The sequence below is a fragment of the Lissotriton helveticus genome, chromosome 8 (assembly GCF_964261635.1).
Source record: "Lissotriton helveticus chromosome 8, aLisHel1.1, whole genome shotgun sequence".
NCBI classification, from domain to species: domain Eukaryota; kingdom Metazoa; phylum Chordata; class Amphibia; order Caudata; family Salamandridae; genus Lissotriton; species Lissotriton helveticus.
The window spans coordinates 220,350,779-220,369,051 of NC_136069.1; the positions used below are offsets into that span (position 1 = coordinate 220,350,779).

General features: G+C 49.4%; 1 long non-coding RNA gene across 7 annotated transcripts in view; it reads left to right on the top strand.

Annotated features, from left to right (window-relative positions):
- The window catches only part of LOC144771561 (uncharacterized), a 229,427-nt gene that overhangs the window by 139,891 nt on the left and 71,263 nt on the right, over positions 1–18,273 (top strand). For all 7 annotated transcript variants that reach the window (XR_013599344.1, XR_013599346.1, XR_013599347.1 and 4 more), the window contains one exon: positions 12,944–13,006. This is a non-coding gene — a long non-coding RNA (uncharacterized LOC144771561). The remainder of the gene's footprint in view (positions 1–12,943; positions 13,007–18,273) is intronic.

The window sequence follows — 18,273 nt, forward strand, 5'->3', positions numbered from 1 at the left end:
ATAAAATGATCATCCTCCCGAAGTTCCTCTATGTACTCCAAAAGGAATACTACCCACTCCCGAACACTACCATACCGAAGATCCATGCTGATCTTCGTTCCTTCCTGCGGTTGGGAAAGCAGCCACGGATAGCCCTACAGATGCTCCAACGACACCAATATAGTGGGGGGATCTCGCTACCCAACCTAGAGGCATATTATTGGGCGGAACACTTGACCCCAATAAATGAATGGATCCACGCACCGGCGGACCACCCGACATATGCACTCGAACGGTACAAGATGTCGCCCAAAACTATACTATACTACCTGTACGGTGGTTCGATGAGGAAATCGCTCCTGCCGGCGACAAAAATCACACTGAGAGCCTGGTCCAACGCCACAAAACGCATGGGGTGGGAGGGAAAACCCACTAGGCAGACGCCGTTATGGCATTGCCAATGGTTAACAGAAATCTGTAAGCTGAGGGGCTTCCAAAGGTGGGATGACATTGGCATTTCAAACATAGGGGATGTGATCTCCCGGGGAGAACTGAAGCCATTCCAGGTACTCCAGACAGAGTTTGGACTGCACCACACACAGATGTTTAAATACACACAGCTGAGACATGCATGGAGGGCCCAAAACATCACGCTCGCAGAGATACCAGAATATGCGCCACTGGAAGGCAGACTCCTCCAGGAGCAGATATGTAACCAGGCGGTATCCCTCACTTATAAAACCCTGACCAATAACATGCTGGGCGACTTGACCAAGTTAAGGGGCATATGGGAAGCAGAGGTTGGAGCGATGGAAGATCTGGACTGGGAGATCGTCCTCATGCATCCCCGGGAAGTAGCAATCAAACCGAGGCTACGCCTCATACAGCTAAATGTGCTTCATAGAACGTACTTTGATAGACTACGGCTCCTTAAAATGGGAAAAATAAATGACCCGGCATGCCTTCGGTGCCACCAGCAACAGGGGGACTTCTTTCACACTATTTGGGCTTGTGACAGGATACGTACCTATTGGACACACATTTTTACTGAACTGGCGGAGGTTCTGGAGACGGAACTATCACTAGACCCTAAGTTGGCCCTCCTGGGCATGACAAACGAGGTGGACTTGCCACGACCACTGCTCATTTTCTTGGTGCTAGCACTGGTAGTAGCAAAGAGGGATATTGGCAAGTACTGGGGAGCCTCGGAGACACCAGACATTGAGGACTGGAGGAGGGGTTTGGACCTCTACATGGCTGCAGAAAGGGTAACCTATAAAGCAAGGGGCTGCCCCAAAAAATTCCGCAGAGTGTGGGCCAAATGGAGACAATATCATGGATTGGAGGGAGGGGTACCATGGGAGGTGCCTAGGGGAGTAGAGAGGGATGAGACTGCTAATGTAATATGACAAGTGTACTGAAGACAATACGAAGCCATGGATGTGGGTATAGGGGGATCAGGAGTAGAATGGGGAGCTCAGGAAATGTGAAACATTGCTTCGTGTTGGGGGGTGGTGGGGACGGGGGGAGGGGGAGTTACAAACCGATATGCACGAGTGTTCGGAGTACCTACCACGAAGGCCGCCAGAAGTGTGTGAAGTGCCCACTTCCGTGACTCAGGCACGGGTTTGAGTTAAAAGTGTACAGTTGGGGGGGAGGGAGGGTTATGGGTTAAAAGTTGAAAAAAGCAGAAATTTCAAGTATCTTGAAGGCTTAAACAGGTTATTGTGAAAGTGCCTTCTAAGGAGGGCCGATATTTGCCGCCCAACCTCCGGGGTGTGGGCTGAATGGCCGTGTGATACTACATAATTGTTATACGCTTTCTAACATGAGTGAGCTGCAGGGCTCCAATGTATGGTGAACTTTTCTGTGTTTCTGCAATAAAAAAATTTTTTAAAAAAAAACCTTGGCCTTTGCCTTACAAAACTATAGCTAACTATGCAAAATACATCTATGTATGCACCTCCCCCCACCCCTAATGTTTTCCCAAACACAATTGCAATTTATTTAATATCCCCAACTTAATCAATAACTTTCGCCCCTTTAAAAAAACTTTGTAACATGCTTCTCAACCTATCTAAAGATCGACCTACTCGATCAATAACTTCATCCTTAAACCCGGTAACCTCTTCTCTAACTCAGTATAACCTATCTTACCTCATTACCTACCTGTCCCCAACCAAAAATGAAACAGTACAAACTGGTCAAAAATAAGTAACCAACGCCACTCAGAAATAGCCCTTACGACATTTCTGACACCCCCCAGGCCTTGCCAAGGATAACGCCTCATGTCCAGTGCCAAATCTAAAACTTCCTTTATCTGAATCAAATATAACTCCATTCCGTAGCAAGACAAATGTACTCCATCATCCCTGAAAAAATGCTTTGCCGAATACTTGTGCTCGGGATAATCCACCGCCACATTTAACTCTGGGTGTCCACCCTGCCAAAGCCTGCCTCTCTACAAAACACCCTCATCTCTCTGTTGATCTTCCTTCTGGCCTTATCAATGGCCACCGGCTCCTCAACCTCTTTCCAATGCCTCCTGGGAATAAACTCATTCCAAACTACAAAGCACCCAGACCATTGCCTCTTGATCTCCCTCAAATCCCTCTTCATCTGTTTCAACAGGGACAGCCCTTTACAAACCACCAAATCATTCTCCCCTAAGTGAAGAACTAGTACATCTGGGAAAATGTGACGGCACAGCAATTTATTTAAAAGGGGGAAAAGCTTGTGCCAATTCATGCCTCCATTCCGTGCCAACTAACTCTAAACAATCCCGGGTCCAAACCCGAATGTACTCCTTTTTCTTTGTTACATTTGTGTCTTTCCGCCAAAGAATCCAAATGGCGATCGCCTCTGACTCGGGCCCAGCTACTGCACCTGAAAAGACAGATGCGTGAGAACATTTTTACATGCCCTTGTTCTTCTCCCCCATCCCTGCTATGATAAAACATTTATAACAATCTGATGACCGCTGTCCAAGCTGCTTCAACCTCTCTGAACCCCACCCCAAGCTAGCCGTGTCTGAAGTCACCCCAATCCTGAAAGAGTGAGTGCCAAAAGCCTCAGTCACCTCCCCTGCTAACTGTAACGCCGGCTCATCACCCACAGAAGCTATGTTGCCATGACTACCTGCCCGGAGGACCTATAAAAAACTGGTCCCACCTCCCTTAATGCACCTCCCTGCAAAAGGCACCCCCAACTCACAGGGCAGGTCATAGGATACTCTCTAGCCCACAGTGTCACAAACCTCCCTGTTCCCCTTTGATCTGTCTGCCTGCGCCTCCGGAGGATGGAGACTGCATCACTCCCTGTTTCGTACTCCTGTACCTCTTTCTGTTGCAGCCCTAAGACACCTTTCCTTCCCAGCAGTTTTGACATTCGGAAAGCTCCAACGTGAATCCAAGATATTAACGCTGAAAACAATATCACCTCCTGCCAATCGCAGCACACCTTCGGCAACACTGCTATCAATCTGCCGAACAGCAGATTAGTCACAGGTAACCTAACCCGCTGTCCTCTACCCGACTCCCTGGCCCAACCCTCTATCAACCTCTTCCCCAGCTCACCTTCCATTGGAGGATAACCCCACAGCAGGTTGCCCATGAAAGATATCCCTGCCAGCTTTTCCACTATGGTAACCTTCGACAAACCTCTTCCAATCAAGTGTCCAAAATTAACTAAATGACGTCCTCTTCTCTGGCCCACATCCTACTTTTCCTCTTAGCACCACCCTGCAGGAATTCCTGCCACGCGAGCACATAGGCCTTCCTCGAGGAAAGTGCTACCACCAGTTGCAGCATCCTTTTTCCCTACGGACTACATCCCGTCGGGCACCGGTGTCTTGTGAGTTTCCGCCTCCGTGGCCAGCCCATGGAACCGCTCCCACTGCAAACGAGTCAAAGCATCCGCAATGTCATTGTCTACACCCGGTACGTGCTTTGCTCTGAACTGAATGTCATACTGTAAGCAACCCAACCATGAATATGCGCAGTAGCTTTAAGACCTGCACGTCCCTCACGGACTGCCTGTTGACTACCTGCACCATTGCCATGTTGTCTACCCTGGAAGTGACTTTTTGTGCACCAGGCTCCGCCCCCCCAGAGGGTGACTATGACCACAAGCGGAAACTATTCAAGGAAAGCAATGCTCCTGCCTCCATTTTTCCAATGATTTGGCCACTCTTCTGCACACCATTTTCTCTGCTAGTACAAACCGAAACCTCCTGATCCTGCTGCGTCAGTGAATATCTGAGCATCCCAAACCCAATCTTCTGGAGCTGCCATAGGTATCCCATTGAAATCCTCCAAAAACCTGCACCACATACTCAGGTCTTCCTTCGTCCCTGCTGACAAACGCATATGATGGTGTGGCAGCGTGAGGCCCGCCACTGACCTGCTCAGTCTCCTGCAAAATGTCTGTCCCGCTCTCACCACCCTGCAAGCAAAATTCAAATGCCCCAGCAATACTTGGACCATTCTTACTGTCACTTTCTTTCTAGCCAGCATGTCATCGATCAACAGCCTCATGTGCAGCTTTTTATCCTCTTGCAACCTGGCCTCCATGACCACAGAATCCAGCTCAAACCCCAGAAATGACAAAACCGTGCTTGGACCTTGCTTCTTCTCTGGTGCCAAAGGGACACCTAGTGTCTCCATTGAACATCTGGAAACTGTCCAGCTGCAGCCTGCAGTCCGTTAAACCAGGCCAGCCCACCAGGAAGAAGTCGTCAAGATAGTGTGTCACCGTATCTTTTCTCGTTTTCCAACAGAAAACCCACTGCAAGAATGAACTGAACTTCTCAAACAGCGCACATGATATGGAGCACTCCATGGGTATTGCCTTATCCACAAAAATGTTGCTGTTGACTTGAATGCCCAGCAACCGGAAGTCCTCCGGATGTACTGGCAAGAGCCAGAAAGCAGTCTTAATTTCACATTTTGCCATTTCCGCCCCATTTCCTACCCTTTCCACCCGTGCCCTGGCTACGTCCACTGAAGAGTACGATACTGACGTGGAGTAATCAGGAATGAAATCGTTTACTGCCCCCCCCTTATGGCCATGACAAGTGTTGGATCAGACGATAATGTCCTCTTTCCTTTTTTGCCCTGATCGGGCTGATTGCAAATGGCCCCTCCATGGTCCCTTCCCACACCTCTTTCTCCCAAATGACTGGTTTGTGAGCTGCCACTGATTTCAAGTTCTCCGCCCATCGAGCTAACCTTGGTCATTCGTAACCCAATCTAAACCCTCTCCGAAACCGGCACTGAGAAGCTGCATGTCCTGCTTGTTTGGGTAATGTGCGAGCCAGGCCTCCAAGCAATCTAATTTAATGGGTGTATGGGCCTTTGCCGATATAGCCCTGCACCCCCCCACCTCCTCTGACTCCCATACCCTGCTGCCCACTGCTGGTATTCTGCTGCGGCCCTTGCCCCCCGGAGTGACCTTGTCCTGCGTATCCTGGCCCAAAGCACTGCACCAGGGGGGTGTCTTCCCACACATTTTGAGCACTCATGCCGAAATCTGCCGTAGTCTCATGCGCACATGCCCTTGTTGTTGTCCCACGGGCCCCCAGACCTCCCCCTGCGGGTTTTGGTGTGTATCCTCCACCCGGGTGGGATGGTTTTGAAAGGGCGGATATACCAACGGCAAACCGCTGCCTGTGTAAATTGTCTTTCCAAACTTCACCGCCTCCATAGTCTGCTGGTAGAGATTTGAATCGATCTGCCCCGGTTTGCCTCCGGGTCCCAATCGAGCCAAGCCCAAAATTCTTCATCATTGTGTGACCACGCGTAGCCCCCGTACATCAGATGTGCCCTCCTAACTACATCCATGTATTTAAACAAAGCCACTGACCTATCCGGGTACTTCTCACAGTACACACTGGCAAAAATTAAAAGGCTGCCGTCCAGTTCTCTATAGTCATGGGTACCATGGGTCGCTGGGATAACTCCAGCTGCTCTTCTTTTGATCCCTCCTTGGATCGCAACTCCCTATGCAGCAGTGTGGCTCAAATGGTTAGAGCGGCAGACCCTGATGCAGAGGTCTGGTCTGGGACCAGGGTTCAATACCCGCCTTGGTGGGTCTTGGGCTCAATTTCCTCGGACCTGATCATTCTCGCCTCGGTGCCTATTCTAATCATGGGTCCCACTCTGCAACTCTGGGCAATAGCTTTCTTAATCTCCACAACGGCCCCAACAACGCTGGGATGCCTGGCTTCACCTTGGGGTGCCCAGGAGTGGACATTTCACAGGGAAAAGCCAGGAAGGGTTCCTAAGCGGTATACGGACAGCGCCTGGACACTTCCGTTGGAGGTAGCTGTGCACTTTACAAATGCTGGCATTTATTGCCTTCCATCACCTGACCAGCCCCCTCTTCGCTTTTGTCACCTGTACACTTAGCCGCTTCTGTGTCCTTCTGCGACATTTCGTCCATCGTTCCCACAACCCCCTTTTCCTGCCTCCTTGACCATCTTCTGCCCATTAGTATCCACCCAGTGTCTCTAACATACCTATCCTTGCATAGTTTGAGCCCGCTGTCCTCTTCATTCCACCTTGTATCCGTCCATTTGGACACCCTCCGTTTAGTGTTTTCCATGCCGCCCCGCCCTTCTTTCTTACCTGGCATCAAGGTCGGTGTCCTTACTGGATCCAACCACCTAACTAGTGTTGCAAAGGGCGGAGAACTCTGAGCCGTCGCAGCACACTCCGCTTCCGGTCTCGCCTCCTGTAACAGACTAGGCACAAAATTACTGCCCCCCCATTCTTCGTCCACTATCTCCCCTTTGTCCTAACTACCCTCAACGAAATCCAGTGGGATGTCCTCCCATTCCCCCTCCTCCTCTATTCTCGTTACCCACGTGTGCCTGGCCTCCTCTAACAACCTTCCGCTTCTGCCCGTACTCTGTCACTGCCACCCTGGAAGTTACTGCCCCTCCGGGCTGTCGCCCATTCGTAACCATCTCATCGTGCACCACATTTTTCATTACCAGATCAGGCATCGGGCTGCCCGCTGCAGCCTGCCCTTTGTGTCCGTTCCTTGCCACCGCCGCCCTAGTGGGCACCTGCGCCCCACTGTGCTGTCCCCCCGCTGTGACTGATGCAGACCTCCACTCAACTTTACCACTCTGGTCCCTTGCCGTGCTCCAGCTGGCTGCCCTGGACCCTGCCTTCACTTCTTCCCGGTTGCGAGGAGCCGCATGCAACTCGCCACCATGTATGTGCCCCGCCCATGCTGTTCCTGCAAAGCAAATGGAAGGTCTGGCATGCCGTGCTTAGAGTCCCTGTCTGTCCCTACCTGCCCCTGGCACCACTGCCAATACCCCCCCATACCTACGGCCCTTGGCTGTGCCTCAGAGAACCCCCTTCATCTACCCACCTCAACCCCGCTCTGACTGTGCCTCTCCCAGGCCCTGCCGAGTGACCCCCTTTTTGACGGGCCCACCCCCGACACTACTGCCCCAGTACCCCCTGGCCAGCAGGGAAATCTGCTGCACCCTCCCCAGCCCCTCCTCCTCCCCATGCTCCATTCCAAAAGGGAAACTGGCCTCTTACCCCTCTGCCAGCCTGCTGGGGCCTCCCCCCTTTTCCCAGTTGCCCCTCCGCCCCCCTAAGCTCCTGCACCCACCCCCCTCCACCGACCACTTGTCCCTCACCCCCAGGGGGACCTGTCCAGCCACCCTCTGATGTCCAGCGCTGCAAGCGCTGCCTCCCTGGGCCCCCCCTCCACCTCCCCAAATGCACCCGTGGCCCCCCAGAACCCTCCCCGAGCTGTCACCTGCCCGCCCTCGGCACTGGGCCTCACCAGCCCCCCTCCTCCCGCTCAGGGGCAGCCTTCCCAGCCCACCTCCTTTCCCCCCCAAACTCCCAATTTCTCCCACCTCATAAGCACCTCCAGGTGGCCCAGGCCCCCGAAGCTCCCATGCAGAGGCAATACCCTTCGTGGCACCCGAGCCCCCAAAGGCCATAGTGCCCTCATTACGCGTTCCGTTGCGCACTGCTCCACCCTTCCCCTCCATAAAAGCCAAAAGGGGGCGCTTTGTAGCGCTCCCCCTTCGGTTTACTCGTTTTGCAGGGGCCGCCTTTGCCCTGCAGCCACCCCGACTTACCTCAGTGCCTTATTTTTGTGCTGCCGCCTCACGGCCACGAACATGCCAATACCGCGGTGGCCACGCTCTCAACTGGCCCTCTAACAAGGTCCATGCGGCCGGCTTCAGCCAGGAGCCTCATGGCTCCCTGGACCCTCGATCGTCCCTGGACATGCTGCAGCGGTATCGCTAAAACAAGCAATAAAACCTGACAGCTAACACACCGAAACTTTCCCTAACAAAATCTTTCCCTAACTACAGACCAATTGGCAGCAGTGTCACCTTCCAAAATGGTTACATGGCTTCCGAAATGGCCTTCTATATACCCCCCACTCTCAGCCCAAACATAGCCCAAACGCGGGCCCAATTGGGCTCGGGCCGCGCCACTCGGCCCAAAAACCCTGTGGGTGTGAGCCTCACTGCCGGTTGGCCGCCCCCCAAAGCCCCATTTGCCCCCTTTCCTCAGCTGCACGTCTGCGAGCCTTTCTTTTAAAAAGCAATTTTGTATTTTATTTTTTTGAGGTTCTGGAGTGTGTGTGTGTTTACAGTGGGCAGTGCAGGAGCCTGCACTGCTCAAAGGGCAGGGTGGGTGGCCCCCAATACCATCCATGCAGAGTGTTCCACTTATCCGGTGGTAGGCAGGACAGCACTATGTAGCGCAGGAGAGTCACCCTAGACACTTTCATAACTGCAGCAGCGCAGACACAGCCTCCTTGTATGTATATACATATGTTAGAGTTGCAAAAGCCACATGAGACGTAAGCAGGCAGAAAATATTATACATTCAGATGTAATAACAACCAATGTTGCTTTACTATTAAATAAAGCATGCTGACGTACCAATATGACCTACATTTTTTATCTTCATTTCCAACAGTGGTCTTCATTCAGTGAAAGTGGTGGTTGACTTTTTATTACTATCCATTTGGTGTATTCAGGGAAAATTGACTTTCAGAGCATGCGCTAACACATACCTGCTTGAAGGGGGGAGGCGAGGAGGCCCCCACTGCAGCCGCCACCGCCAGGAGTCATTCTTTCCTGCCCACAGCGCCGCCGCCCCGGGACTACATTTCCCGGCAGCCTCAGCGGCGGCGCTGCATCGCGACGACACAAGTGCGCCAGGAGGCACCTCAAAGCTGCGCTCTGCTCGGCGGATCGGGGGACCACATACCTGCTTGAAGGGGGGAGGCGAGGAGGCCCCCACTGCAGCCGCCACCACCAGGAGTCATTCTTTCCTGCCCACAGCGCCGCCGCCCCGGGACTACATTTCCCGGCAGCCTCAGCGGCGGCGCTGCATCGCGACGACACAAGTGCGCCAGGAGGCACCTCAAAGCTGCGCTCTGCTCCGCGGAGCGGGGGGACACATACCTGCTTGAAGGGGGGAGGCGAGGAGGCCCCCACTGCAGCCGCCACCGCCAGGAGTCATTCTTTCCTCCCCACAGCGCCACCGCCCCGGGACTACATTTCCCGGCAGCCTCAGCGGCGGCGCTGCATCGCGACGACACAAGTGCGCCAGGAGGCACCTCAAAGCTGCGCTCTGCTCGGCGGAGCGGGGGGACACATACCTGCTTGAAGGGGGGAGGCGAGGAGGCCCCCACTGCAGCCGCCACCGCCAGGAGTCATTATTTCCTGCCCACAGCGCCGCCGCCCCGGGACTACATTTCCCGGCAGCCTCAGCAGCGGCGCTGCATCGCGACGACACAAGTGCGCCAGGAGGCACCTCAAAGCTGCGCTCTGCTCCGCTCCGCGGGACGCGAGCGGGACGCCGGGCTAAGCCCGGGCAAAGGGCGGGCCCTCTGTGGCCCTCAGAGGCATGAGGAGGCCGGGACGGGCCACCCCACTTGGCTTCAATGAAGGAGGAGGTACTGATTTGTTTTATTTATTCTTCTTATTGATCCCACATTGTACTGTTTCTCTGATTTCCTCTCAACATGTCTATCTGGGAGGAGCTGAATGCCTTGTGTGGTACGAACTACGTCCAGGACGTATCTACCCCCCCTATAGCGGGTAGAGATGCTGTTGAGGAAAAAGACAATGACACTGAGAATTCATCTAATGCCGACAAAATGTGCACTAGCCCCTCATTATCTCCCTCCAACCCACCTATATTATTGCCGACTGAGGCCGTGAACAGAATACCTGACTCCGTATCACCACTTCAACTGACCTTACTGGCCCAGATCGAGCAACTGTTAATATCTGCTTTATCACCCCTGGTCACAAAAATCAACGATCTGGGAGACAGGTTGACCAGTATTGAAAATACAATACTAAGGAACTATACTCCAATTGAAAAAACTGCTATACCCATTCACCCCATTCTCCCCAGCAACGATGAAAAGCTCAAGCTCACGACAAGTACGAAAGCTCAAACTCTTGAACCCCTTATGTCTATACCTAATCCAAGAAGTCGGAACATTACTTTTAACTCCGTACCTGTACCCCATAGAGTTCCCAGGACCGCACTCTGGATTAACGTACCGCCAGAAGCCGCCCCTTACGTGGCTGTTCTCTCTGGGGTCCCTGTACCTAGTCAGAGCAAATTTGAAACTCACCAAGACCTGTTAAACAAAACCATTTCCCGGCTAAAACAAAACAGACCATTGCCATCTGTTTTAGATGGTGGAATCCTGAGTGTCAGGAGGGTGGGGTGGCTAGGTACGTCGCCCAAAGACATCCCGGGCGACCTGATTTTAATTAAATTCAAGAGTATGACCATTGTCCCCTATCTGCGATCTTCCCAGCCCAAAGAGGGAGATGGCCCCATTTGCATCTGGGACTTGTATGATTTCTATCCCGGCCCCCAACCCCATCCGTCCCTAAGGCAAATGACATTGAACAACAATTCTTGGTGAAAAGGGTTTCTATGAACCTTGTACCTCTAACCCTCTACTCTTTTTCGATTTTGCACGTACCTTTTCTTTCAGCTGAATTGTCAAATTGATTTTAGTCTGTTTTTAATAGTTGGTTCCTTCTTACCATGTGCATGATATGTTGAGTCATTTATACATGTATGTATTTTTATTTCCTGCTTTTATGGTTTTAAACAAAAGAACCGAATAAAGCTAATTTGATTTGATTTGCATGCTCTAAAGTGCTTTTTTTATAACTTTTCTTTAATTTCTGTTTGGAAATTAAAAAGTGGCAGCATAAACTATTGAAAAAGTATGGCCTGTATCCGATCAGCACATTTTTGGTGTGGTGATAAATTGGCCATCGTGTGTGGGCGATGGTGAACCTGCACATCTCGTGTTAAAGTTTATTGGCACTGAAGCATTTGTACAAATGAGAACATTCTTTAATAGGCAGCATGTTTCTTTAATTTCTGTTTTGAAATAAAAAGTGGCAGCATAATCTACTGAAACAGGACTATGGCCTGTATCTGATCAGCACATTGTTGGTGGCCATCGTGTGTGGGTGTTGGTGGTCGTGCACATCTTGTGTTAAAGTTTATTGGCGCTGAAGCATTTGTACAAATGAGAACATTGTTTAATAGGCAGCCGACCATTTGATCGCCGTGAATGTGGCTTGTATGTCTTCTTACGCTTAATGAAGGGGTAGGGGTGCTGTACATCTGAGAAGGATCCAAGTGGCTGAGGAGGCTGTGGTCTGTAAGCAAGCCACGGAAGGTGCCCATCATGCACTGCTCAGAGGCCCCTTAATTGGAAAAGCTAGATGAACAAGTTGCATCAGTTGCTGAGGTACTATTGATAAATAAACCATGCTCTGACAAACATTAAAGGCGAGGGTAAGGCTGCAATACCACAGTCCACTTGTTGGTGAGAAGAAAGGAAGCTGCAGTTTAACCCCTCCCACGCTTGTGATGGAACCGTTCCGTCACGCCCCTCAGTTGGGCTGTGCTGCTGACGGAACGGTTCCGTCATGGCCCGCTCGCCACCCCTGCGCTGAGCGTTCTATTGAGCGGGCGGGGCCGTGACGGAACCGTTCCATCACAAGCACAGCTCACCCGAGGGCCGTGACGGAGCAGTTCCGTCACAAGCGCGGGAGCGCCGCGTGCCCCCCCCGCCCCTTAGCACTGCGGCGGAATAGCCGCCGCAGTGAAAGGGTTAATGGCAAGTTCCCCGCATCCTCGCAGGCATTCAAAACAGCTGAATAACCATTATCAACATGCAAACGTTCACATGAGGCACCCCTTCGTACACACTAAGGGCCTGAACCGATGTCGGTCGGAAACGAAACCTCCCGACTCCTTGTCGGAATCTGTTACAAGTGAATCGTCGGAGGTTCTGACTGACCGATTATGATGCTTCTGAACACAGTTCGGAAAGTCTCCCATTTACCTCAATAAACAACACGGGCTCCCATTGAAAAAAGGGGTGGTTTCAGAAGACCTTGCACCCTGCGGTGGGCCCCCTATAGTGCTTGTCACACTGTCCAAAGTTCTAGACGGGGGTCCCTTGGGTATCCCCACGCCCCCAACCATAGGCATCTGGATGAAGGGTCGCCTCCAAAGTCAGTTTCTGACAGCCTTCACGTGTCGGATGGTCCGAGTCGGAAGCGATGTCCGAATCCAGCATTGTACTACACCGTTCAGAAACACGGTCCGTAGAGCTGTACAATTCGGCTCCAACCGACTCTGAATTTTCAAATGCCTGTCGGAACCGATTCGGAATGACCGAACGGTCACCTTTCCATCGAAATCAGCCGGTCGGAAATGTTTCCGACTCAGTCAGAAACACGGGTTCCGATACGGTTTAGGAAAATCAAAATGCAGTTCGGAGCCTTTCCGACCGACATCGTAATGAGGCCCTAAATGTAGTTGTAAATCTTCAGTACCATTGACATCTGTATGCCCCTACAGGTGACACGTGTGTATATAAAAGGCTGCTGTATTCTGCTCTTAATTTATAGATTCCTCAATGGACACAAAGTGCGGTGTGGCCTGCAGTACCTGTCAATGTAGGAATCACAGAGGTGAGATTTAAAACAAAATAGTTTCAGCATTTCGCAAAAATAGTAAATGCATGTGATTTGCGCTAGGCCATCCATCTGCAAAAACTGTCACCTCTAAGGCTACATTTTTAAAGGTGCATGGCTTTTTTCTTTAGATTACTCTCAGTGTTTATCTTCGGGTTGTTGTCAGTTCACGTTATGGTTCATTTTCTTTTGGTTTACTAGCTTTTCAGCCTTTTTACTTTGGGGGCCCTGCAGTGTTGTATGTAAGGACCTGTGTATAAGACACACAGGCTTGTTTTCAGTCTGCATGATAGGGCACCCACTCCATCCTCTATGTCTGTAGTAATGAACAGCAAACGGAAAAGGTCAGATGTGAGGTCAGCTAATGGGGCGCCTGCCCACTTCTTGGTCTGTGCATGCTCCTGGTGGGTGCTTGTCAGCTCGACCCCCCTTCCCCACTTCCATCCCTGTGGTGCTCTCTGAATACAGTGGGTTGGATTCCGAAACATTTTACGGTGTTCCCCACTATCACATCCCTCTAACCACAGTCTCTCCTACTGTCATTTTTCAGCCCCTAAGAAAATCACTTTATTTTCATAAATCGCAACGCTTCTACATCAATTACCACAAAACCACATGTCATCACAGTAGCATTGAATCAGTCATTTCCGGTGCTTTGGAGGTATTGAAGCTATGCAGCCGCAGTGCACCCTCTGTCAACAGGGCAACTGTTTGAAGCAACTTTGAATGTAGTACCCCTTTTTGGCTCTTTCAAGCCCTTGTGATGCCAAAGAAAAAAGAAAAGACAAGCATTTGCAATACAATAGGTCCCTCATTACTGAAAATTTGAGCTACTGGTGTTGCATTATTATTTGCAATGCCAATGGCTCAAACTTTCATTAATGTGAAACCTATTGCATTGCAAATGCTTGTTTGCTTTAGCTCTTTAGCTTTTAACCCCGTTTTTGGCTTTCTGCTTCAGCTCTTTATTGGTGTTTTCTCTTTTACTTGGACCATTACCAACACCCACCAACCACACCAGATAACTAGGGATCATCCTGGATGACAAGCTTAACATGATGGCACAAGTCAACCTAGTGAGCTCCTCCTGCTTCCACATCTTGCAAATGGTACGGAAAATCTTCAAGTGACTGCCACAAAACATAGGCGGACCGATTCACAAATGCCCTTTGTGAACACAGAAAGTCATAAAGTTTGATTTTCAGTATTCACAAATGTCTTTTACGAGTAGTAAATGCCCTTTGTGAATACCGAAAGTCATTAAGTTAGACTTTTGTCTAACTTTACCTTTGTGAATTGGGCCCTAGATGTACTGTCATGCAAGTTCTCATCACAAGCAAATTCGACTATGGTAATGCACTCTACACCGGATTCTCCAAGCAACTCCTGCACACACCTCAGACCATCTAGAATGCCACAGAAAGATTCATCCTCAACCTCCCATGCCACACCCACATCTCACCTCACCTCAGAGAGATCCACTGGCTCCCAATTCACAAACACAGCCAGTTTAAACTCCTCTTGAGCATCTACTAAGTCCTTCACAACATGGGACCGGCATACCTGAACAGCCGCATACACTTCTAGAATCATGCCAGACACCTACGCTCAGCCTCTATCTCACTAGCACACACACGCTGCATCTACAAATGCACAGCAGGAGGCCGCTCATTCTCCTACATCATACCGAAAACATGGCACGCTCTCTCATAACACACAAGAGCCTTCTCCTCACTTCCTGATCACTACCTTTTGGCAGCCATTAGAGTACTCAGGGCAAATTATTCCTGCGTCCTGAAAATGAATAAAAGAAAATATATGGGGGCAGGGTGAACATGCAGCATGTGGTCGGGGGTGCCAATGGGACCCCATTGATTGGCTGGCAACAACGTGAACTATATGTTGCAACAGCCATTACAAACTCAGGGAAATGAACCTCATTGACACCCATTGTAGTGAATGCTAGGTTTTGAGTGTTACAAAAAAAAGCATATATAAAGTACAATACCAGATTATAATCCCAGTATAAATCATTTGTTGGTGATGTTATGCTCCTTTATGGTGAGTTCTGCAACAAATATCACTCTAACTCACTACAGTGAATGATATAATATTTACTTCAATTTGTATTTTCAAAGACGCTTTTCTTAATAGGAGTGACTGGCTGACTGCAGCATGAAAAGAAATATTGCGACAGCGATTACAGGACTTGAGTACTTGGTCCGTGTCCTGAAACCTTTTTTAGAAATTATATAAGGGGCATTGTAGGAATGCCCTGCACCCCTAGCCCATGGGGGACACCCCCTCAACCCCACTCTCTCCCAAAACAAAAAATAGAAAACATTGCAGCAATTTTGAGGTTCTCCTTTAGGATTGTGATGGCAGCCGCAATTTATTTTTACATAATGACCCCACTAGGGTGGGCCAGGGCCCAGTGTATTCCACTTTTCTTTAGGCGAGGGGGACATGCAGCTTCCCACCCAAGCCTTCATTTGGCCCCAGGGACTCCATCACGGGGGCTGCTTTATTTTATATTGGGAGGGGGAGTGTGTGGTCTCTCTGAGCATAATAAGGTCCTGCGGAACATATCAGCTGGGGCCACCTCCCCAAGCCTTGTAGCAGTACCAGGGACTAATAGATTAAGGGAAGAGGGTGTGCAGCCCCCCTCCCTGAGCCTACATGAGGGCTCTGTGAACCCTGACCCCTGGAGCTGGAAATTTGATTATGGGGAGGAGACACGCATCCCCTGAGCCTGCATAAGACCCCAGAGGCCGCATTCTTTAGGGGCAGCGGATTATATTGGGGGAGGGGAATGCGTGGTGGCCCCTCCCTGAATATTTCAGCCCCAAGGACCCATCCCCCAGGACTCGTTAGTAGTGTCCCAGGGATTCCATTTGCCAGGACCCTAAGATTCCTACTTTGCTCCTGCCCGGACTGGGGCAGTGAAAAATGCTGCTCATGCCTGGGTGGGAGCAAAGAATCGGAGCTCGATCCTGCCATGGGGGATGGCTGTGGAGTCAGCTGGGGCTGGGAGGCCTTGGGGCTCACCTGCAGCCCCCAATGAGGGAAACATTGTGGGTGCCCTTGGTGGGCACCAGGGTACTAACCAATAGTATAAGGTGCTGGCACTTGCCTGAGGAATTGGCAGGGACCAAATAGAGACTGGGGCTCCCCCCATGGCCCAAACAAATATCATATTTTAGGTGCCCTCGGTGGGCAGTGGGCACCCACTGCTAAAAAAAGAAAAAACAATGCTGGCTCCCACTGGCACCCATAATCAGTACTGGCTATGGAGCTTGCATGGCCAAGCCACCAGGCTTTGAGTCCCATTGAATCTATGACCTAAGGAGAGTTTACCATATGTTTTTTCAAGCACTCCTGGCTGGAGTTCTAATCTTTTCAGTCGGAGTGCAGGGCCCCCTTGTGGTGGGTAATACGGCTGCATCTCGTTGGGCAAAAAAGTGTTATAAGAAAGACTCTGAGATCTTGCTTTTTTTTAGAATAATGTTTATTTACAAATATTAAGACAATACATTTTGTTAAACAGTGCAATGTGTGAATTTATAAAATATACACTTGGTTACAATTATTGGTGACTTTTTGAGAAAAACAATAGGTCTTCTTTATAAATGCTGATTTGCTGACTTGATAAAGCCAATAACCCCTCTTACCCTTTGACAAAGCGAATAGGTCTGCCTTAGTTAAAATGATAGCTTTTATATTGTTACATTGCACAGCCACACAGTCCACCATTTATGTCCATGGGGGTTGGACGCAGGGCCTGGCCCTGCGCCCAACTTCACGCCATACTCAGTTGTGGATATTTTACTTTATTTTAATTATATCTTACTTTAAATTAAATTTAAAAGCCTCCACTGAAAAAAACAAAGGTTAAATAGATGTGATAGTTAGGTTAAAACCATTTTAAAATAACAAAACCAATGAAATTTCCCTGTATTGTTAGGCTAAGTACCTGGAACTCGTGCCCTAAAGTAACTATAACTTGCTCTCGCCATGCACTGCTTATGACCTTACATAGTACAATACTCATCTCATGACCTGCTCTGTAACATTATTGATGACAAAACTGATGGCAACTGAACTGACATCATTGACGACAACACTGAGCATGGTGAGCATGCGAGGGGCCCAAGCAAAATTGCCCTTCTTTTGAGGTACCTTGGTACTCCCATTGGACCCATCATGGTCCTCCCGTGAAATACTGTGTTACTGCCACAAGAGTCATACCAGGGGACTGTGCAAGCTTCACTGGGTGAGGATTACATGGGCCTGCAGTAACATCGATGTAATGGTTGGTCGCAGTACCAAGGAGTAATGCAATACAGAGAAAACAACTTTATAAAAATAAATGGCAGAAACGTGGGGTGGGAGTCTGCAGGGGTTACCCACCTGTGGGGAGTTGACCAGGCCTTGCTTTCAACCCACAATTGTGCACGGCCAAATGCTGTGCTCTATGGATTTGTTTGGCAAATATCATCAAGAAACCCTAGAAATTAATTGAAAAAACAACTGTTAAAATAATGTTGTAGTTAGGTGTGTTAATAAGATCCTTCATTATGTTAAAAATAGCCCTAAAAATTCAGTGAAGAAACCACATTTTATAATGATGTTATAGTTAACTATAGTAATAAGATCTCACCTTCTGTTAAAAAAACTCAAAAATTCACTGAAAAGAAAGTAAGATTAAAGTGATATTATAAGTAAGTGTTGAAATAAGGTAAAAAATATGTCTAAAAAAACACTGAAATTCACCAGTTATAGTATACTGAGCTAACTATAGCTCGTGTCTCTAGAAGGCATTGCCTGTTGGCAACATCTGCTTCTGATAGGGCTTTGAAACATGACTACTGATTCTGTGAGCCCATCATCCTTAATCACACATTTTAAACGAGAAAAAAAAACCTGGCTTGTTTGGGATTCTTACAGGGAGATTTACAAGTGCCATTTTTCGATGCTTATAAAATATAACACTTAGGACTGGGGTTTTATTTTTTGAGAGAATTCAGGTATCCATCAATATCTGTTTACGTGTGAAAAGGTTTACGACTTTGAAAATGAGACACTGGCTCATAGGTTATGGTGTTGCTCACCTCAGATCACAGAGCATAGATTGTGATTGAAATCAATATTTAATAACCTCGGCTTTCTTACCTGTCAGGAGGCTGTACATTATAGGAACAGTGGCCGCCCAGAGCTGGTGTATAGATATGTTAAACATATTGAGTGGTTCTAAAGTTACTAGC